Here is a 24,738-nt window from a genome sequence, read left to right as displayed (position 1 = left end):
TCAATTACAGCTGATCATGTTGAGCTGACCTAATTTTCTTCCTTGCCTTGCCTGGTGTCGTTCTTCTAGACCAAGTGTGTTTAATTCTTCTTCTAGTTTATCCAGATCTTCCCCAGTAATCAAATTCTCATCAAGAGGAACAGCATAGACGGATCCATTCTCTTGTCCCCCCACTCCGTTGTCCTCATCCAAGTCACTTCTTTCGCCATTTTCAGCCTGACCTCCAGAAGCTTCACATAATTTGTTCTCATCTCTGTCTGAAGTGTACGTGCTGAATCTTTCCAGACTGGCTACAATGATGCCTGTCTCTTCCACATCCCTCGGGATGTACAGGCTCACGTCTATGTCATTCACATACACAGAGTTATCAACCTCATCACCACCTGCTCCTGAATGTGACGGGTATCATCTGCTTCCTCGTCATCATCAATAATCAGGCCAGGACGAAATTCAAACACCTCTTGACCACTGATCATGAGTGCTTTCCCCGTTTTGAAGTCCGCTTTCCCTCTCTCCATATCTTGTTGAAGTTTATCAATCTTTTCTTGTCTTTATCTTTTCTTCCACGCAAGGAAAGATTCTAGAGTGATTTTGGTAACATTTGGACCTAAGGCAGAACGCTCTCTTTCAATTAGATCTTCTAACGAAATCTTCTCTTCTTTCTTTTTGTCTTTCTTCAGCACAAATCCAGGAGGAAATGCATGATGATACATACAATTGTCGACACCTCCAGGACACTCCCAAATCAAGCCATACTTGTTATTTTCAATAGCTTCAAGGAAATGTATGCTCACTATTTGAGTTATTTTTTTCTTTTCTGCCTCACCGTGTTTTTTGTTTACTATTTCTTCCAACTTTTTCTCATCCATGATAAAGTTTTTTTGTAGATAGTGTCTTGAGGCTATTGTGATTAAATTTTTCTTCTAATTTCTCCTTCAAAATGGAAAATATACTGTTTTATCCATGTTCATTTTGTGTCCTTGTTATGTTGCTTAAAGCATTTATCTTATTGAAAAGTTGCCTAGTTCTTTTAGTTAATTTTAATTATAGGGTCATACTTTTTGGCAAAATAGATTAACTCCTTCCTTTTCTATTTGTGTCAGTTTAATTTCTTCCCCTTGCCTCACTGCTTTAAGCATTATATTAATGAAGAGCTGACAGAATAGATATCCTTGTGTCATTTCTGATTTTAGAGAAAATACTTTGTGGCTTTTCTCATTTGTTATCATGCTGTGTAATAATTTTTGCATACAGTTTTTATTGTGTTGATCTACTGTAACTGTATTGGCAGAGGCAAGGATAAAGAAAGCTACTTCAACTCTTCCCTTTATTGATCAAACTATTGAAACAATTGACCCTAAAGACTTGGAGTTTCCCAACAATCTCATTCTGTTTGGAGAGAGGAGTTTGTACTAGTTTCTTTTCAAATGTTGTAAAAAAAAATACCATGTATGAAAAGACAAAACAAAAAGGAAATATTTTGACTTATAGTTCTAGTGGTACAGATCCCATCATGGCAAAAAAGACTTTTTAATAGGCGAGGGAAAGATGGTGATAGGGGAAGCTTCCCGAGTCTCTTGCATCTTCACTCTTTAGCAGTCTCTAAAAATATGGTGCAATTTACTATGCTTCTTCTGAGAGTCAAGATGATATTTTAATTATGTCTCTCTGGAAAAAAAAAACAGACCTATTTCCTATAGAAAATGGCATAAAACATTCAAAGAAAAGAAAATTTGGATAAAGGTAAACCCAAAATTCCAGTGATGCAAATGTCAGTTACTGTGCATCTATGTCTTTCTCTAAGACTTCAGTTTCAAAGAGTTTAGTTGACTCCAACCCTTGAAATTCCAATATACATTTCTACCTTTTGGGGCCTTATTCCACTCTTTTTATATTCAATCTTACTTGGCAGATGTCATGCTTCTCTGTCATCTCTACTATCTTGACATCTCTAGTGCAATTCATACTTCACTTTTACAGATTCAAGTAATGGCCTTTAACGGCGTCCACAAAGGGATGCCAATCTTGCCATACATTTCTTTGTCTAACCACAGTAGCTTTCTGAAACTGAACATGATCTCATCGATCTCTGAGCTCATCAATCTTGTGCAGTTCATGCTTTGTCAATAAGCATCACACAACTGTTACAAATCATTCCTGGGTAATTGCTTTAGATAATTATGAATCATTTTTACACAAATGGAATCCTTGCTGATTTAGGTTTTGCCCTCAGGTCATCTTACCTACTACTGTTCTAGTGAAGGCCAGAAAGCTTCTCTTAAAAACCAGTATATACTATAGCCTTTTTAAAATTCCTGTCTTGGCTGCAAAATTATATTTCTTAATTCTCCTCTTTCTTCCAAGCTGCACATATTTTTAACATTTTCATTCTGTTGCACATGTTGCTATTTGTAATTGTAGATCTACATATGAATATTTGTTCAACATTCCTAAAAGTTTCACAGCCTTTCTAATAAATGTTATCAGTGGAAGACCAAGTGTTTAAATATATGAACCTATCTAATTTTTTTTATATTCAAATCACAAAAAGACAGACGCCCTTGTGTCAGCTAGAGGGGTCAATGGCTTCCCAGTATGAATTTTCATACATTTTTGACAGCTTTCACTACAGAACAGGACCTGAGACTATATATCTGTGATGGGCAGGAAAATGTTTTTATCAGTACTACTTAATTATACAGAAATCCCCTGGTCTCCTGTAAATCCCCTGGTCTCCTGTTTAAACATAAATCTTGTCTTCACACTGTCAAATGGAATTAAAGCAAATTGCCTACTGACTAGTTCCTCTTCCCACTGTGACCACAGTAAGTAAATCTCCTTTGTATGGTTTTCATTACTTATCTCTTTATTCAAGATATTGAAAATGGATGGCCAAGAATAGTTTGTTAGTGTTGTCATGATCAAGACTTCTACATTTGTGATGGCTATTCTTAAGTATTAACTTCATTATTTATGGAAGTGACTAAAATCTCAAGCCAGTGGACACATTAATTTTTTATTTGATTTACTTGAAGTAATAAGATCTACCTTAAATCTGGGACACATGGAAGATATAAGATTTTACACTTTGCTTGATCACCCTCACTGTTGTTGGCAAGGTTGTTCCTTCATTCATTTTAAAATCTACTTCTTTGAGATTCCAACAAACACTGAAGACCACCTGAGCCTTTCTTATCAACTGAACAACTACTAGATAATTGGACGACATATAGCCATTTTTGGACTAGCTTGACTGGAACAGGAATAAATCACACACACACACACACACACACACACAGAGAGGGAGAGAGAAAGAGAGAGAGAGAGAGAGAGAGAGAGAGAGAGATATGCCTGTTAGTCTATCACTTCTTTTCCTTTCAAGAATACTGACTTCTATCTCCCTAAAACTTTTGAAAGCAACCTTTTTTCTATATATAATTTCTGCTGTACTCTTGTATTAAAGATATTCTAAATTTTTGTCAAATGATAACTTCTTGCATATATTGAAATCTTCATTTAATTTTTGCCCATAATCTGTTTATCTTTTATATTACTTTATGTGTGTTAAATTATGTTTATATCTCTGGATTAGAGATAGATTGATTATTTTATCTTTTTATCTATGTAGAATGTATCTTCTTTTCCTGAAATTTGACAACCTGAGACCCACTTAAAGAGTGAGAGAAACAGCTTCTGCAAGTTGTCCTAAGAGCTCCATATTTATGATGTGAGATATTATCCTACAGACATAAGTGCTTGTACACACAAAATATAAATTAATAAAATTTAAAAAAATCTAAGAGACCATCTTGTCTTGTTCTTTTATACTATCTTTCTTGTTTAAAACTATTATGTAGGCCTTTAATCCCAGCACTCGGGAGGCAGAGGCAGGCAGATCTCTGTGAGTTCGAGACCAGCCTGGTCTACAAGAGCTAGTTCCAGGACAGGCTCCAAAACCACAGAGACAAGTCCGGGCGGCAGAGGCACCGGCGTGCAGGCAGGCCCGGGTGGCGGAGGCACCGGCAGTCAGGCCCGGCAGGCAGGCCTAGGCGGCGGAAGCACCGGCGCACAGACAGTTCCGGGTGGTGGAGGCACCAGCAGGCAGGCCTAGGCGGCGGAAGCACCGGCGCGCAGGCAGGCCCGGGCGGCGGAGGCACCAGCACGCAGGCAAGTCCGGGCGGCAGAGGCACCGGCGTGCAGGCAGGCCCGGGTGGCGGAGGCACCGGCAGTCAAGCCCGGCAGGCAGGCCTAGGCAGCGGAAGCACCGGCGCCGCGCAGGCAGGCCCGGGTGGCGGAGGCACCGGCACGCAGGCATAGGCGGCGGAAACATCGGCGCACAGACAGTTCCGGGCGGCGGAGGCACCGGCAGGCAGGCCCGGGCGGCGGAGGCACTGGATACAGGATAGTGAGGGCAAGAAACAGTGAAGCCTGCACTGAGAACAGATTGCCCCGCTACAATTAAATCAAACCCAATAGATAGCATCGGTAAGAGGAGATGGGCAGACGCCAAGGCAAGAATTCACCCAACAATCTGAAAAACAACATGAAAACACCAGAACCCAATGATCTTACAACACAAGGACTTGAACACCCTATCACAGGAGAAGAGGAAAAAACTGACTTTTTGAAAGCAATAGAGTCCCTTAAACAACATGTAAAAAACGCCCTCATAGAAATGGATGAGAAGTATAACAAAAAGTTTGAAGAAATGAGTAAATACGTAAATGATACCCTGGGAAGCCAAGAAAAAACGATCAAACAGGTAATGGAAACAGTCCAAGAATTGAAAACTGAAATGGAAGCAAGGAAGAAAACACAAACTGAGGACCAGCTGGATATGGCAAATATAGGTCAACGAGCAGAGACTACAGAAACAAGCATAATCAATAGAATACAAGAGATAGAAGAAAGAATCTCAGATTCTGAAGACAACATAGAGAAAATAAACGGACTGATCAAAGAAAACACCAAAACCAACAAATTCTCATCACAAAACATTCAGGAAATATGGGACACAATAAAAAGACCAAACCTAAGAATAATAGGGATAGAAGAAGGAGAAGAGGCACAGCTCAAAGGTCCAGAAAACATTTTTAACAAAATTATGGAAGAAAACTTCCCCAACATAAAGAAAGATATTCCTTTGAATATTCAAGAAGCATACAGAACACCAAACAGACTGGATCAAAAAAAAACGTCCCCTCGCCATATAATAATCAAAACACAAAATATACAGATTAAAGAAAGAATATTAAGAGCTGCAAAGGAAAAAGGCCAAGTAACTTATAAAGGTAAACCGATCAGACTTACACCTGACTTCTCTATGGAAACCATGAAAGCCAGAAGGTCCTGGATAGAGGTACTACAGAAACTAAGAGATCATGGATGCAAACCCAAACTACTATACCCAGCCAAGCTATCGTTCACTATCAATGGAGAAAACAAGACATTCCAGGATAAGAACAAATTTAAACAATACGTTGCCACAAATCCAGCCCTACAGAAAGTAATAGAAGGAAAATCACAACCCAAGGAATCCAACATTGCCAACACTGCCTACAATAACCCAGGCATCTAGCGACCCTTCAACAGCACAACTCAAAGAAGGGAGACACACAAACTCTTCTACCAAAAGCAGTAAGAATAACCGGAGTTAACAACCACTGGTCATTAATACCACTTAATATTAATGGTCTCAATTCACCAATAAAAAGGCACAGGCTAAGAGATTGGATACGAAAACAGGATCCAACAGTCTGCTGTTTGCAAGAAACTCATCTCAACCACAAAGACAGGCATCTACTCAGAGTAAAGGGTTGGGAAAAGGTTTTTCAAGCAAATGGTCCTAAGAAAAAAGCAGGTGTGGCCATACTAATTTCTAACTAAACTGACTTCAAACTAAAATCAATCAGAAGAGATCGACAGGGACACTTTATACTCATAACAGGAACGATTCAACAGGATGAAGTCTCAATCCTGAACATCTATGCCCCTAATACAAAAGCACCCACTTATGTAAAAGAAATATTGCTAAAACTCAAGGCAGACATCAAATCACACACACTAGTAGTAGGAGACTTCAACACACCTCTCTCACCAATGGACAGGTCAATCAGACAGAAAACTAATAGAGAATTAAGAGAATTGTTGGAGGTAATGAATCAAATGGACTTAACAGACATCTATAGAACACTCCACCCAAATAGGAAAGAATACACCTTCTTCTCTGCAGCTCATGGAACCTTCTCGAAAATTGACCACATACTTGGAAACAAAGGAAATCTCCACAGATACAAAAAAATCAGTGTCCACCTGTGTCTTATCAGATCACCACGGATTAAAGTTAGAAGCCACCAACAAAGCTACCCCCAGAAAACTGACAAACTCATGGAAACTGAACAGTCAACTACTGAACCACACCTGGGTCAAGGAAGAAATTAAGAAAGAAATTAAACTCTTCCTTGAATTTAATGAAAACAAAGAGACAACATACTCAAACCTATGGGACACGATGAAAGCAGTGCTAAGAGGAAAGTTCATAGCACTAAGTGCCCACTTAAAGAAAACGGAGAAAGCATACATTGGGGACTTAACAGCACACCTGAAAGCTCTAGAAAAAAAAGAAGCAGATGCGCCCAGGAGGAGTAGAAGACTGGAAATAATCAAACTGAGGGCAGAAATCAACAAAATAGAAACACAGAAAACAGTCCAAAGAATCAATGAAACAAAAAGTTGGTTCTTGGAGAAAATCAACAAGAATGTCAAACCCCTATCCAAACTAATTAAACGACAGAGAGAGAACACGCAAATAAATAAGATCAGAAATGAAAAGGGGGACATAACCACAGACACAGAGGAAATTCAGAGAATCATTAGATCTTACTACAAAAGCCTGTATGCCACAAAACTGGAAAATGCAAAAGAAATGGACACTTTTTTAGATAAGTACCATATACCAAACCTAAACCAAGACCAGGTGAACGATCTAAATAGACCTGTTAGTCGCGAAGAATTAGAAACAGTTATCAAAAATCTCCCTTCCAAAAAAAGCCCAGGGCCAGATGGTTTCAATGCAGAATTCTACCAGAACTTCCAAGAAGAGCTAATACCTATACTTCTTAATGTATTTCACAATATAGAAACAGAAGAGTCATTGCCAAATTCCTTTTATGAAGCTACAGTTACCCTGATACCAAAACCACACAAAGACCCAACCAAGAAAGAGAATTACAGGCCTATCTCACTCATGAACATCGACGCAAAAATTCTCAATAAAATACTGGCAAACCGAATCCAAGAACACATTAGAAAAGTTATCCATTATGATCAAGTAGGCTTCATTCCAGAGATGCAGGGCTGGTTCAACATACGCAAATCTATCAATGTAATCAACCATATAAATAAACTGAAAGAAAAAAACCATATGATCATTTCATTAGATGCTGAAAAAGCATTCGACAAAATTCAACACTCCTTTATGATAAAGGTCTTGGAGAGATTAGGGATACAAGGGGCATACCTAAATATAATAAAAGCTATTTACAGCAAGCCGACAGCTAACATTAAATTAAATGGAGAAAAACTCAAAGCCATCCCACTAAAATCAGGAACACGACAAGGATGTCCACTCTCTCCATACCTCTTCAATATAGTGCTTGAAGTTCTAGCAATAGCAATAAGACAACATAAGGGGATCCATATTGGAAAGGAAGAAGTGAAGCTTTCATTATTTGCAGATGATATGATAGTATACATAAGCGACCCCAAAAACTCTACCAAAGAACTCCTACAGCTGATAAACACCTTTGGTAATGTGGCAGGATACAAAATCAACTCCAAAAAATCAGTTGCCTTCCCATACACTAAGGATAAGGAAGCAGAGAGGGAAATCAGAGAAGCATCACCTTTCACGATAGCCACAAATAGCATAAAAATACCTTGGGGTAACTCTGACCAAGGAAGTGAAAGATCTATTTGTCAAGAACTTTAAGTCTTTGAAGAAAGAAATTGAAGAGGACACCAGAAAATGGAAGGACCTCCCTTGCTCTTGGATTGGGAGGATCAACATAGTAAAAATGGCAATTCTACCAAAAGCAATCTATAGATTCAACGCAATCCCCATCAAAATCCCATCAAAATTCTTCACAGATCTGGAGAAGACAATAATCAACTTTATATGGAAAAACAAAAAACCCAGGATAGCCAAAACAATCTTATACAATAAAGGATTGTCTGGAGGCATTACCATCCCTGACTTCAAACTCTAATACAGAGCTACAGTACTGAAAACGGCTTGGTACTGGCATAAAAACAGAGAAGTCGACCAATGGAATAGAATAGAAGACCCTGACTTTAGCCCACAAACCTATGAACACCTGATTTTCGATAAAGGAGCTAAAAGTATACAATGGAAAAAGGAGAGCATCTTCAACAAATTGTGCTGGCAAAACTGGAAGTCAATCTGTAGAAGAATGAAAATAGATCCATATCTATCATCATGCACAAAACTCAAGTCCAAATGGATTAAAGACCTCAATATCAGTCCAAATACACTGAACCTGATAGAAGAGAAAGTGGGAAGTACTCTACAGCACATGGGCACAGGAGAACACTTCCTACGTATAACCCCAGCAGCACAAATACTAAGGACATCATTGAATAAATGGGACCTCCTGAGACTGAGAAGCTTCTGTAAAGCAAAGGACACTATCACTAAGACAGAAAGGCAACCCACTGACTGGGAGAAGATCTTCACCAACCCCGCAACTGACAAAGGTCTGATATCCAAAATATACAAAGAACTCAAGAAATTAGACCGTAAAAGGTTAATCAATCCAATTAAAAATGGGGCACTGAGCTGAACAGACTTTTCAACAGAAGAAGTTCAAATGGCCAAAAGACACTTAAGATCGTGCTCAACTTCCTTAGCAATCAGGGAAATGCAAATCAAGACAACATTAAGATACCATCTTACACCGGTCAGAATGGCTAAAATCAAAAACACCAATGATAGCCTCTGCTGGAGAGGTTGTGGAGAAAGGGGCACTCTCATCCATTGCTAGTGGGAATGCAAACTTGTGCAACCACTTTGGAAAGCAGTGTGGCGGTTTCTCAGGAAAGTCGGGTTCGACCTACCTCTCGACCCAGCAATACCACTATTGGGAATATACCCAAGAGATGCCCAAACATACAACAAAAGTATATGCTCAACTATGTTCATAGCAGCATTGTTTGTAATAGCCAGAACCTGGAAACAACCTAGATGTCCTTCAATGGAAGAATGGATGAAGAAAGTATGGAATATATACATATTAGAGTACTACTCAGCAGTAAAAAACAATGACTTCTTGAATTTTGCATACAAATGGACGGAAATTGAAAACACTATCCTGAGTGAGGTAAGCCAGACCCAAAAAGAGGAACATGGGATGTACTCACTCATATTTGGTTTCTAGCCATAAATAAAGGACATTGAGACTATAATTCGTGATTCTAGAGAAGCTAAATAAGAAGGTGAACCCAAAGAAAAACATATAAGCATCCCCCTGAATATTAACCTTCATCAGGCGATGAAAGAAGACAGAGACAGAGACCAACATTGGAGCACTGGAATGAAGTCTCACGATCCAAAGGAGGAGCAGAAGGAGAGTGAGCACGAGCAAGGAACTCAGGACTGCAAGGGGTGCACCCACACACTGAGGCAATGGGGATGTTCTATCGGGAACTCACCAAGGCCAGCTGGCCGGGGACTGAAAAAGCATGGGACAAAACCGGTCTCGCTGAACATAATGGACAGTGAGGACTACTGAGAACTGAAGAACAATGGCAATGGGTTCTTGATCCTATTGCACGTAATGGCTTTGTGGGAGCCCAGGTAGTTTGGATGCTCACCTTAATAGACCTGGATGGAGGTGGGTGGTCCTTGGACCTCCCACAGGGCAGAGAAACCTGCTTGCTCTTTGGGCTGAGGAGGAAGGAAGACTTGATTGGGGGAGGGGGAGGGAATGGGAGGTGGTGGCGGGGAAGAGGCAGAAATCTTTAATAATTAAATTAGTTAATTAATAAAAAAAATTCCAACACCATAAAAAAAATAAAATAAATATTAAGCATGTTACAGGTATACCATACACTCCTACAGGTCAAGCAGTCATAGAAAGATCAAATAGAACTATAAAGGATATGTTAAACAAACAGAAAGGGATGGAAGATACCCCTAGAAATAGGTTACATAATGCTTTATTATCCTGAATTTTCTCAACGCTAATGAGAAGGGGACAACAGTTGCAGAAAGACATTGGATAATAGAAAAGTCTGTTGAATTAAATCAACCAGTTTATTTCAAGGATGTGCTGACCTCACAATGGAAGCCAGGAGATGTGCTGCATTGGGGAAGGGGTTTTGCTCTTATCTCCACCGAAGATGAAAAATTGTGGATACCGTCAAAATTAATAAAGGTTCGGTTTGAAGAGGAGAAGCCCCTTGGAAAAGATAAATAACAATTCCTTCACAAGGATGGCGATCATACTGATGATAAGAAATACATATAGGTTGGAGGCAGTGTTATTTTATTATCTCCACAGGAAAACACTAATCTTCAAAGAATTTAAGGGACCCTGAATATTTAAATACTGATGGATGGAAACTACTTACAACCCACTAAGGATCAGCAATAAAACTGAATAGATTATGTAAGTATGATTTTTTTAATATGTCTTATTAAGCATTTCTTTATAAATATGTAAGAGCTGGTTTAGAAGTTGGACTATGGCTCAGTCCCTCTTCAATTCCAAACCTGTTGATAAGAGATATCTCTGAGTTTCTATCTCAGGTCAGCAGCCATGCTATGGGACAGAATAAAAATAATAATATACTTGATAAACTTTCTTTGCCTTTCCTCATATCTGTGTCTTTCTTTATATGTCAGTGTATGTCTTTGTAGTTAATGTTTAAATTTCTCACAACAAACAACACATTTTCCTACAGTAATCTTTGAAGTTTCCAGGATGAAGATGGGGCCCCACAACATCATCTCCACCTGGTTACTATGACATCATGATTTTTATAGTGTTAAAATTAGACCCGTGTTTTGGTACCAACTGCACAAGACAGTTTCGAATGGTGTACATTTTTGACAACACTCTGGTTGGACCTCCTCAAAACACTCAGAGGCTAGTTACAATTTTCTTAAGCCAAATGTTAATCTGGGAATTTTACCATCATTTGCTTTCACAGGACCCCCTAAGAAGAACATCGCCTCCATGTCAGCTAGAAGTAATCTTAGAGGATGGTGTCCCCTCTCCCAACAGAGTTTGCCCTCAGGTTTAGGGACACCATTTAGTGGTTGTTATAGGGTTGAGGGGATAGGGGAGGTATTTTATGGGATTAGGGGTACTTTCATGAAAAACAAAAGGAGATTAACTGGTTTGATAGGATGATGTGAATTACGGTTTTAGAAAATTGTATTGGTACTGATTCTTGTATATTGATATATTGAATATTGAATGTGAGTGCTTCTACCTCTATTTATTGTATAAGAGTATGCTTATACCTCTGCTTATATTGCATTGTTATATTTACCATATTGCAATGTACATTTCTACCTCTGATATTATTTATGTAATGACATTGTTTACATTTGGAGATCATTGTTCTCATAATTTGCACAATTGTTTATTCTCTTAATCCTCAAGTTAGATATCGAGAATTATAAATCAATAGTCATATATGTTTGTCATATTTATATTTAGGATAATCAGGTTTTTTAGATACATAGAGATTATATTTAGTATAGATAGTATAATCTTCAACCTCTTTGAAGAGCTGTAGAATGCGGCCTTTAATCTAACCTAAAATTCCATGCCAACGTGACACAATCACTCCCGGCAACACCCATCTACTCCCGAGAGAACATTGAGCACCAAAGACACTCCACTGGGAGATTGTCTTCTTCTTGGCACAACTGGCCTTTGGGCAAAATAAAAGCCCATACCTCGACTACTGACAAAGATATAAAATATCCACAAGTGGATAAAACATGATTGTCTTATCTTGCCAAGACAGGGTAGGATAGTTCTAAAAAAGTTTCTTGCCTTTGATAATGGTATGTCAGTTATGTTAGGCCTTAGCCAAAGTTGGTTGACTCAACATTGCAAACAAGACTTTGGGTGATTGCCCAGGTAGTCAGTTGTCTTTGTCATTTGTTGCACATTTTGGAAATTTTCTTGTTTGTTCTTCCTGGTTGCTTAAGTAATATTACTTCCCTTCTCAGATCTTTGATTGAGTTGAAGATTAGATAATTGTAGTTACTCTCTACATTATTTAGACTCCTTGAAATAGAATGCTTAATAAAATTTTTGTTATATATTTCTTGTTTAATATTGTTTGTTATTTGTAATTTTATTTGTTCCTATTGTATATAGTTGTATTTGGTTTGATTCTGTCTTATTTAGACAAAAGGGGGAGATGTAGGGGAAGCCCCAACCAATCACCTTCCTTTTGGGGCAGGTAGCCCTGAGGCGTATGTTTACCTGTAAATCTGGCGGGTGTGCTCCCCACCTTCCTTTTTGTTTCCTGCTCTTCCTTGGAACCTTGGTTTTGTAAGTTCTCCCCTTATTAAAGCTGATATTGAGTTTGCCTGACTAATTCTGTTCGCCGTTCGTTTACGCCGCCATAATAATCAAGCAACTTCTAAAATTTTCAACAAATGACAGAAACAACTGGCTCCCTCGACAATCACCTAAAGTTTTATTTGCAACACTGAAACAACCAACTTTATCTAAGGCCTAGAGTAACTGACAGACCATGTTCAGAGGCAGGAAAATTTTCAAAACCATCTTACCATGTCTTGGCAAGATTTGACAGTCCTGCTTATCAATTTCTGGATACCATGTACCTTGTCAGTGTTTGAGGCATGGGCAGTTCCTTGATCAAAGGCCAGTTTTGTAAAAAAGAAAACAAGCACCAAGTGGAGTGTCTTCGGTGCTCAACATTTTCTTGGGAATAGATCAGTGCTACCAGGAGCAATCATGTCTTATATCTACAGAACTGTAAGTTATTGAAATGCCATATTATACATCTCTTTGAAGTGGCTGAAGATTACTTATCTATGCAAAATAAAAACTCTATTTATCTAAAGAACCTGATTAGTCTAACTATAAGTATGACAAACATAGATGAATAATGATCTATAATTATTATTTTTTATATATCTTAAAGACTAAGACTTCATATTAGAATATTATACAATAAACAGCTGTGCAACAAATGAGGACAATGACCTCAAAATGTAAACAATGTATAAGTATCTTGATCAGAGGTAGGAATGTACATTGCAATATGATAAATATATCCTAAAATTGTATTAATATACAAAAATATTTTAAGCAGTAGTAGAATCATTAATGTATACAATATGACAAAAATAACATGTGTGTGTGCATGTATGTATCACTTGTCTTTACAAATCATATTCCTTTTTTGATGATACTTATTGAATAGTTATTTTTCCTACTGTCAGCATTCAAACATCCAGGGTCTCTTGAATTTTTCAAGATGTGTATTTTCCTATAAAGATAAGAACAGAATACTGCCCCAATGCTTATGAGGGTTCTTTACTATCTGTACGGTTGTTGCCATTGTGGATGTGCTGTCATTAATCTTTTTCAAGATGTTTCTCCTTTTCAAACAGAATCTTTATTAATTTTTATTGTATCTATAGTTTTTATTCTCATGTGGAAACAATAGCAAAACCCCTTCCCCAATGTAGCACATCTCCAGGCTTCCATTGTAAGGTCTGAAACATCCTTGAAATAAGCCAGCTGATTTAATTCAGAATAATTTTCTATTATCCAATGTCTCTCTGATGCAGTTGTCCCTTTCTCATTAGTGTTAAGAAAATACAAGGTTAATAAAGCATTATGTAATCTATTTCTCAGGTTTTTTCCACCCCTTTCTGTTTGTTTAACATATCCTTTATAGTTCAATTTGATCTTTCTATAACTAACTGTGTGGCTTGTAGGATTTGTGGTTTACCTGTAATATGCTTAATAAGCAAAACATGTTTTATTTTCTTAAAGACTTATTCTGTACCATTATCTGTATTTATACGTACAGGTATATACATGATGGTCATAATTTCTAATAAATATGTGATTAGTGAATCAGCCTTTTCTGAGTTTAAAACAGTTGCCCAATGAAAAGTCTCAATGATGTGGTATACATATTTTAATTTTCCAAATTCTGCAAAGTGGAACACATCCATCTGTCAGATTTCATTCCTTTAAGTGCCTGTTAGGTTAGTCCCTGTTGTTTGTTTATAGAAAGAGTAAGTAGGACATCTCTTTATAATTTCCTCAGCTTGTTGTCAGGTAATAGAAAACTCTTTCTGTAAACCTAGCTATTGACATGATAGTTTTTATGAAATTCTAAGGCCTGCAATATACTTCCCATCAAAAATTGATCAATTTCTGCATTACCTTGTGCTAGAGGATGTGGCAGATCCATTTGGGATCCAATGTGTGTCATATATGTAGGAAAAAGCCTATAACTGAGTATGTCTTGCACCTGATTAAAGAATAAAGTCAATTCTGTATCATCTGGTATAAATTCAGCAGTTTCAATATGTAAGACAACTTTTTCTGTATATTATCAATCAGTAACTATATTAAGATATTCTTTAAAATCCCTTAGTACTATGAGAATAGCATATAATTCTGATTTCTGGACAGAATATAAGGTCTTTGTTCAACCTTACTTAATTCTTCTCATTAGTAAACTGCTTTCATTATTTATATGAATCAGTATAAAATGTACAGGATCCAGTTTTTGGAACATCACATACAAATCTGGATGAATCCAAGAATTTCTCTTTATAAGGTTAAGTCTCTTACTTTTTGGAAAATTGCTATTAATTTGTACCAAAAATTAGCATGAGATCTTTGCCAGGGCTCATTTTCTTCCCATAACTTTTTTATTTCATCAGTAGTGAAAGACACTATAATCTCTGCTGGTTGTATACTTGCTAAGTGACTAAGTCTCAATGTACATTTTATAATTAATTCAGAGACATTTTCTACACAAGTTTTTAAATTTTTACTTGGTTGATGAGGTAAAAATATCCATTATAAGATAATATATTCCCTCTGTATTAAAATTCCTGTTGGAGAAATTCTGGAAGGCAACATGACTAAAATATAATTAAGATTTGAATTCACCTTACCCACATGTGCCTCCTGTAATTTCTCTTCAATAATTGTCACTTTCTTTTCTTATTCAGCTGTTAATTCTCTGGGACTATTCAAATCTTTATTACCATTTAAGTTTTTCTTTAAAATGATTTAATAGATCAGGTGTTATCCCAACAGCCTGTGGTAGACTGTAAATGTCTCCTAACAGTCTTTGAAAATCATTAAGAAAGCACACTGGTCTTTCTTAATTTGGGCTTTATGTGCTCCAATTTTCTGAAAAACCTATCTCATAACCTAGGTAATTGACATAATCTCCTCTTTGTATTTTTTCAGGAGCAATTTTTAACTCCATTTTGGTAAAACTTTCTTTACTTCTTCTAACATTCTTTCTAAAGTATCTATGTTTGAATGAGATAGCAAAATGTCATCCATGTAATGGTAAAATACAGACTTAGGAAATTGCTTACATATTATTTCCAGTGACTGACTTACAAAATATGGGCACAGAGTGGGGCTACTGAGCATTCCTTGTAGGAGAATAGTCCATTGATACCTCCTAGTAGGCTGAGAATTAATTTAAGTAGACAATGTAAAGGCAAATTTTTCTCTATCTTTTTCTTATAAAGGTATAGTGAAGAAACAATCTTTTAAATCAATATATATATATATATATATATATATATATATATATATATATATATTTGTAGGTCCATAAGTTGAATTACCTTATTGACAGTTCTTATATCTTTCACCATTCTCCATTTACCATATTTCTTTTTTTACAACAAATACAGGAGAATTTGAATGGGTGCTTGATTATTCAATGTGGTGAACATCTGATTGCTCTTATATCAGCTTTGTTAAAACCTGCAACTTTTCTTCAGCTAGAAGCTCCTGCTTAGCCCATATTGGTTTCTCAGTTAACCATTTTAATGGTAGGGCTGTTGGTACCTCTAAACTTTTGTTAGTTACTTTAAGTTCTTGTACAGCCTAAATGGCTGGTGAACTTTGTGTATAGTACCTTAAAACATCCTTTCCAGAATTATGAGTTCCTGGGATTGTAGGAATGTTAATCTCTGCACTCCACTGCTGCAGCAGGTTGGAACCCTATAAATTTTCTGCAATATTAGCCACACACACACACACACACACACACACACACACACACAGCTTCCCTCTTTGCCCTTCTGGACCAATCAAGTCAACCCATCTTGTGCTTTGTTTAACTTGAATTATGGTTCCAATTCCAAGTAATTGAACAAGCAAATTTGGATGCTAAAATTTTGGAGTAATGATCACATCCACACCTGTGTCTATCAAACCAACATTTACAATGCCATTTATATGCACTCTTAGCTTTGGTCTTTGATCAATTAGAGAAGTCTTCAAAAATATACGTTTCCTATTTCCTATTAAAATTTTTGACTTATCCTCCATGCTTATGCCATCATCTATAACAGTGCAATGTTTTACAGAAAGCTCTGGATATTTTAATTTTCCTGGTAAGACATGTCCTCCACAGTGACTGGGAATGACTGGGACTCCTTTGCTTGTGGGCCTGCTTGAGGCCCCTCAAGTAATTTTCCCAAGTTATCAGGTTGCCTTGTCTGTCTTTTCAATCTGCTTTCATAAGTGTTGGAACTAATATCTGAAGATTTTAGTTTCATTTAAATTGTAAAGAACCTTCTCACATATGCTCTTTCTGTTTATGTCTTATTTATTTTTCTCTCTTTATTCTATTGCACCTATTCTAATTCTTTTGTTCTGATTTTCTATAATTTCTTAGCTATAATTTTCTATTCCAATAATATTATTCTTATTTTTTCAATATTCTACATTCTTAATTCTATGCATTCTACATTCTAATAATCTTATTTATTCTCCATCTTATTTCTATCTCTATACTGTCATTCCTGTTTCTGTGATGAAATCCCAAGCCTGTATCTCTCCATTCATTAGTAACTAATTTGTAATAAATAAACTACAAGCAAAATTCACAGGGAGACGATCATTCTTTCAAGATATGTAGCAAAACTTATCGATTTATTTGTAGCCATCTACAGCTGTGGGGATGTTCCTGCCTTCTGTTAAAGGTGACTGCTACAGGTTACTGTTGAAGGAGCTGCAGGCAGCATTCCCACCCGGCTCCTGGCTGCCTGGCTAGCTTATGCCCCAAAATAATGACACACAAGTTGTATTCTTTTAAACACTGCTTGGCCCATTATATCTAGCCTCTTCTAGGCTAATTCTCACGTGTTAATTTAGCCCATTTCTAATAATCTGTGCAGCACCCCAAGGTGCGCTTACCAGGAAGATTCTAGCCTACGTCCATACTGGGTCGGAACTTCATCGCGTCTGCCCCAGAGAGCAGAGCGAAGGCGTATGAGCTCACTTCCTCTCCCTCTCAGCATTCTGTTCTGTTTACTCCACCCACCTAAAGGCTGGCCAATCAAATGGGCCAAGGAAGTTTCTTTATTAGCCAATGACCTTCCTCCATCAGGTTACATATGGAAAAATCTAAGCCATTGAGAGATTTAAGGAAAAGGCAAAGAATCCATTCATTATTTTACATCTCTTAGGTGTGATTAAAAATATCTGGATATGATTAATCAGTAAGGTGTTATTGGTTTCTTGAAGGACTAGAATATAATGGGCCAGATACCTGTAATACCACCCTAATTCATCAAAGATCTTCTGGAGGGTTTATAATCTACATGGCCAAATACCTGTAATCTAGGACAGTTCTGCTTGTTATCTATCTACAAATACTTGTCTGGTCAAGTTGCTCTGTTAGACAGGCTATTGATAGAGAACAGGCTTCAAAGATTCTCACTCTAATATGGGACAGAGATGACCATGATAGATTGTTTTATATACCAAAAAATTAAGAAGCCATCTTCCTGATCATCCACAAATATATGTATGGAAAAGATTTCAACAGAATCATGAGATTACATGTACTCGTTACAATTAAATGTGTGGTAATGGGGAGATGTCATAGCTGTTTTTACACAAGTGAAATTACAGATTAAAGTAATAGTTTTCATAGTCATTGACGCTTCTGGCCTTGCAAGGAAGGGATCCTATATCTGAGAACAATTTCTCAGGTGGGTTGTCATCTAACTTTTCAATTGCTATAGCTGTGTTGCATCATAGCTCACAATAGCTCATGATAAATGCTCCTTACAAATCAATAGATATAAATCTTTCAGACTAATACCAACATGATTTCTGCATGTTCTATGACACAGTATGAATGTCTGTAGCAACAGGGACATACCATCAATTCTGGAGGGTAAGTAAAAGCAATGCCAATAGCATGAAATGCCATGGAATCCATGGGACTTAACTGACCAACAACTCCAAAAGAAGTAGCTTATTCATAGTACTGAGCATTTTATTTGATAGCCTATGCTATCTTGGAGAATCACTGACTTCTTTTGGTTTTTTTTGTAACTTAATTTAAACTTGTTTTTTATAAATATATAGGAAGTCAGATGTGGCGGTGCATACTTTTAATCTCAGCACTTGAAAACCAGGGGTAGGCTGATCTCTCTGAGTTCATGGTCAACCTGGTTTACATAGTGAGTTCCAGAACAATGACAGGTGTCTTTAAAAAACAAAAGAAAAGAAACAAAAATGTACACATCCTTATTTCAGGAAATGCCCTCAGTAGTAGCTTTTCATTTTGTTTTGAAGAAAATCTTCATTATTAGTTATCCTTCCTTATGCCTCTTCTTTTACCCTGACTTCCTACCACACTTAATACTTCTTGCTCTGTGATTTCCTATCACTCTTTAGTATCAACTGCATTAAATCTTCCTTATCATAAAAGTCTCACCTACTCCATGGCTCCTTAATGTCTTCCCAGACTCTTTTGACATTCAAATTTAAATACACATCTAAAGATTAGAATATGGAATCCACATATAATAGAGAATATGTGATTTATCTATCCATGTCTGCTTTGGTTACCTCATGTAGAGTATTTACAGATAAATATCTTTACATACAATTTCATTTTTCTTAAAACTGAATAAGACTCAAATCTGTGTTACCTAGCACAGGCTCAGTCCTAGAGCATGAAAATGGTCCTAGGTTTTAGGCCACAGCAATGATGTCAATGTTGCCTTTATTGGAATACACATCATGCATACTCACATAGACCCCATGAGCAGTCAGACCATAGACTCAGTCATTGGCAGCAGCATGAACTCAAATGCCACCATGACCACAGTTGGGACCACAGGTCATTTAGACTACCACAGATTTAGTAGCAGCATGGCCATGGAATATCCACCTGTTTAAAGGTGGCATTTCAGATCTGGGTCATCTATACAGCCTTCAATGGCAATAGGATCCTTGGATATCAACACCTACTCTGGCTGTGGTAGAGACTCAGACACAAACACAGCTCCTTCCATAGCCTAGGGCCCATATAATTCTATGGAAGCCCATGTGACTCAAGTCTGTCTGGTCCTGGCTGTGACATAGCTCTCTGACACCAACATGGCCATAAATAGCAGCCCAGATCCTTGGCTCTACATGTCCCCTGGTGGCAACATGGGCCAGCAACATCAATACATATTCAGGCTGCAGTAGGTTCTTGGACCCAGATGTTGTCCTTGCCAATAGCCCAGGAACAGATATCATTGTGTCCATAGTTGGCACAGAAGACCACTCAGATTGGCATCACCCCAGTGACAGCATGACCCTCAGATTTCAACATGTCCCAGGTTGTGGCAACTGAGATGACAGGCATCCACTTTGCTTTCACTGGTAACTTGAGCCATGGATATAAACACAGACCCCTTCCATGGTAGAACCATGGACTAAAACAGGGCCCTTGGCCACAGATAGTGTCTGGAATACACCATGTTTATGGGAGATCTGTCATTTGGTGTACTGAGTGACAGTCCTGTGCCTCAGTGCCTGTGGCAGGTAGGAGAGAGCTGGCCCTGGCATCATTACAGTAGCTCAGCAGGGAAGCACAATAGAGCTTACAGTTGTGGCAGGGGCACAGGTGAATCTACTCTGAGGGCATGAAGGCAAAAACTGATTCTATCCCCTATTAGCTATGTGGTAGCATGGGTGAAAGAATGATGCCCTTGACTCCCCTGCCACTTGCTACCTATGAGAGTTGGGAGAGCTGGTCTCGGGGGCATGAAAAATAGAAGAGCTGGCCCTAATGATCACCAACTGCAGCAATCACGAGAGCAGGGCATATACCTCACCTGGGCAAAAAAAGTAGAGCTGCCCTGGTGGATTGGGGGCATAAGAGACAGAACTGGCCTTGTTCCTTGCTGCCTGCTACAGTTGGGTGTAATTGTTGAGACAATGCTTGAGGGTTCACCATGGTGGTGAAAATGAGGAAATGCTGGAAGACAGACCAACTTCATTACAATCCAGGGAGAGTTCAGGGTTATAAGTTAGTCCACCATAATTTCAACCACATCCATGAACTGATAGAGTATGTGAAGGAGCTGGATCTGCATATCCCAAACTACAGGATCTCCATGAAAGAGGATGAAAACAGGATATCTAGAATGTTTTGTGGGATATATGATTGCACTGTAATACTGACACTATTAATAAAATTAACTTTGGATAAGGGGGTGGAGGCTGTTACTAGTTGAGTGGAGTTAGCCATAGAGAGGACTGAGTATCTGGGAAGATGGAGAGATACACAGAAAGGAGGAGGCAGAGACTTAGAGATTCACAGATTTTTCGTTTGGATGGTAGGAGTGGTACTTTCTTGTAGAGCCTGTAACCAAAAGTTCTTTTCTGATCTAGCACATCTTCACCATAACACCTGCCTCCTGAGTTTTAATTAGTAAGTAGAACAACTCAGACAACAACAACATTTGGTTTCCAAAGCATGGCTTAAGATCTCATAGAAGCAGCACCCTCCCTCTCCTGCCATAGCTGCTCCTCAGGTGGCTTCTCCCACCAGTCCTCTTGCATCTATACCCTGGCCATGAGAGTCTCAGTCCTGCTGGCATACATGCTCATATTACAACAACTGCTGGGCTTCTGCTGCTGTAGAATTGTCTGCCATGCAACCCATTCCCAATTACTTCACTGTCCAGCCACTAAAAATTTTCCAGAAGATTTGGTAACATCCCTGGGAAGTTCAAAGAAAAATATTTTCACATTAAGAATGGGAAATAACACATGGAGTTAGGACTCTGTATAGAACTACAACGGATGGCTTGAAATGGAAAAAAAAAGTATGTGAAAGGTTATTGACATCATGTCTATTATAATTACTATGAGTTTTGAAATTCATATTCTATCTTTTAAAAGTGGTTTGATAAATGTACCAAAATTGAAAAAAAAAGTGACTGAATAGTTTCAAGCCTTAGGAAGACATATTATTGATAAGATATACGTCTAAGAATGAACTACTAATAAAAACAAGAAAAATACACTTACACAGGCAGAGGAATTTAGACAAGAATCTACCACATCACTGCATAAAAAAACTGAAGATGGGTGGTCCAAAGTTATTAGAAAACCAACCTTAGTTTACCTAGTTACTACATATGAACAACCAGCAAGTTACAGATACCTTCAAGGTTATACAGTATTTAAATGGAATCCTATAGAAACATTTGATTTTAGGGTATTAAAGAGAGATCTCATAGAAGCAGCACCCTCCCTCTCCTGCCATAGCTGCTCCTCAGGTGGCTTCTCCCACCAGTCCTCTTGCATCTATACCCTGGCCATGAGAGTCTCAGTCCTGCTGGCATACATGCTCATATTACAACAACATGAGAGAGTCATTTTGTATGTTATCCATTTGCCCTATGTGAAGCAAATGCTAAATTCATTGGAAAATCAGAATAGAATTATCCCCAGAATAGAAATATAACTATGGGAATATCGTAATCTGCTTCTTGGGTATAATAGAGAAATGGTGAAAAGAAGAAGCTAGGGCAATAGAACAACATTCATCCAATCTCATACACAAGCCATGAAATACAGAATGTTTCCGAGAGAAATATTAAAAGTTATTATAAATAAAGTAACAGATCATTACAGTTGTAGATAAACAGGGAAGAATAATTATTGGTTTTTTAAAGGTACCAATAGCTCTACTTTAAAAATTAATCACTGACAAGCCTATGTGGGTGGAACCTTTGACATCATAAAAATTATAAGCACTGAAACAGCTGACAGAGGAACAGCTAAAGGTTCAACATGTTGAAGAATCAATGAGTCCTTGGAATTCTCCTGCATTTATTATTTAAAGAAAATCTGAAAAATCAATAGTGATAAAAGGTCTAAGAGCTATTAATAAGATTATCGAGCCAATGGGCACTTGACAGCCTGGAATTCCCTTGTCTTCTTTATTCTTTATTACCTAAAAGATGGTCTATTAGAGTTATTGATATAGAAGACTGCTGTTTTACTATGCATTTACAAGAATGGGCTTGAGAAAAAAATGCCTTCACGTTACCAACTTTTAATAATTCCCAGCCTGTTAAAAGATACCATTGGACTATTATTCTATAAGAAATATTAAAAAACCCCATTTTATATTGATATTTAGTTAAACAGCTATAAGAAATAATTAGTAAACATTTTCCTCAATCTATAATTTAAGATGATATTTACATTATATTACTGGCTGACTCAGACACAGATGCTTAAAAAATGTTGAATGAAGTCAAGAGAATTTTGCCTTGTTGAGGATTACAAATTTTTCCTGAAAAAAATACAAAGAGGAGATTCTTAACTAACTGGTACACAAGATATATTTATATAAAATTGAACCACAGAGAGTACAACAGGAGAGGTAAATTACAAACTCTTAGTTTCAAAAATGACTAGGAGATTTAAACTGGTCAAAGCCCATGTTTGAATTAACTACTCAAGAGCTAAATAATTTTTTTCAAACCTTACAAGGTGATAGTGACTTAAATAGTCCAAAAAAGTCATCAACTGAGGATGAGAAATAATTAACTCTGGTAGAAAAGAAATTATAGTGTGAACATATGTGTCACTTGGATCTAGAGCTTTATTGTAACTAGTCAAACTATGTTCTACTCATTCTTATACAAGAATTCTATGCAAGCAGAATAAAATATCTTAGAATGGATACTTTTTAAAAGAGTAAAACATAAAAATCTATGTAGGAAAGGCTTCTGAATTGATTCTAAAGAAAAATTAACACTTCATTAATTAACAGGAATAGACTCAACCTAGATTTTGGTACTTTTTACTAATATTGATATTGCCTTACTATGTGTGGAAAATGAACATTCAAAAGAGCATGCAATTATTTGGGGAAAATTAGCAATAAATATCCCCAAAGCAAGAGACTTTAGTTTATTAAAAAAACTAATTAGATCCTCCCTTATATAATAAATGTAACACCAATTTCTGGAGAACCAACATTTTATACTGATGCAAATAAGTCAGGAAATGCAGATTATAAGTTGGGAAAATTAAGTAAATGGTTCAAAGCCCTTGTAACTCAGTTCAAAAATCAGAATTATATGCTATTCTCATGACATTATTAGATTTTCCAGAAACTCTTAACATAGTTATCAACTCTGAATATGCAGAGTTGTTTAACATATTGAAACTGCTTATTTTATTCCAGAGGATTTAGAATTAAACTTTGTCAATTATTCAACTAAAACAAGTAATCAGATATACAAACCATCCCTTGTATAAAACACATATCAGATCCTATATGGGTCTACCAGGATCTCTAGCACAAGCTAATGATGAAAGTGATCATCTTTTTGTGGGAAGTGTGCTAAGAGCCTCATGATTTCATAAGAAACACCATATTAACAGCAAAGGTTTGAAGAAAGATATTTCTATTACTTTGCAGCAAACCAATGTAATTATAAGGAAATCTTCTACATGTTCTTTGAATAATCAAATTTTATTACCTGCAGGAAGTAACCCAAAATGTACTCAAAGTAATGAAATTTGGCAAATGTATATATTTCATTTTTCAGAGTGTTGAAAATTAAAATATGTGCACCATACCATAGATATAGATTCAGGATTCCAATCAACAACTGGTTGAGTTCAATAAAGTCTAATTCTGCAATTACACACTTTATTAGAAGTCATGGCCATTGTGAGGATAGCTGTACAAATCAAGACTAACAATGTTCCATTATATGTGTCTAGTTAATTGAAGCAATTTTTTGCATCTTTCAACATAAAGCACAGTATAGATATAATAAATAATCCTATGGGACAAACAGTTATAGAAAGATCTAATTGCATTTTAAATATGCTTAATAAAGAGAATTGGGCAATAAAGACCCCCAGAGATAGATGACATAATGCTTTATTAGCTTTATATATTTAATGCTGATTAGAAATGAGCAACAGTCGCAAAGAGACATTCATGTTAGAAAAAACTGCTTTATTAAATCAGCTTGTATAATTTAAAGTGTGTTTATTTCAGAAGGAAAAGCAGAATGTGTATTACATTGGGCAAGAGATTTTGCTTTTCTTTCCATAGGAAAAAATGATGATTATCATCGAGAGAGATAAATATTAGATTTGCACAGGAGTGATC

General features: G+C 37.0%; 1 pseudogene; it reads right to left on the bottom strand.

Annotated features, from left to right (window-relative positions):
• Nucleotides 1-17,535, bottom strand: LOC130868564 (zinc finger CCCH domain-containing protein 15-like; annotated as a pseudogene).
• Nucleotides 17,536-24,738: the final 7,203 nt, after the last annotated feature.

The sequence above is a fragment of the Chionomys nivalis genome, chromosome X, assembly GCF_950005125.1.
Source record: "Chionomys nivalis chromosome X, mChiNiv1.1, whole genome shotgun sequence".
NCBI classification, from domain to species: Eukaryota; Metazoa; Chordata; class Mammalia; order Rodentia; family Cricetidae; genus Chionomys; species Chionomys nivalis.
The sequence above is the reverse complement of the archived record's forward strand: the minus strand, read 5'-3'. Positions and strand labels throughout refer to the sequence as shown.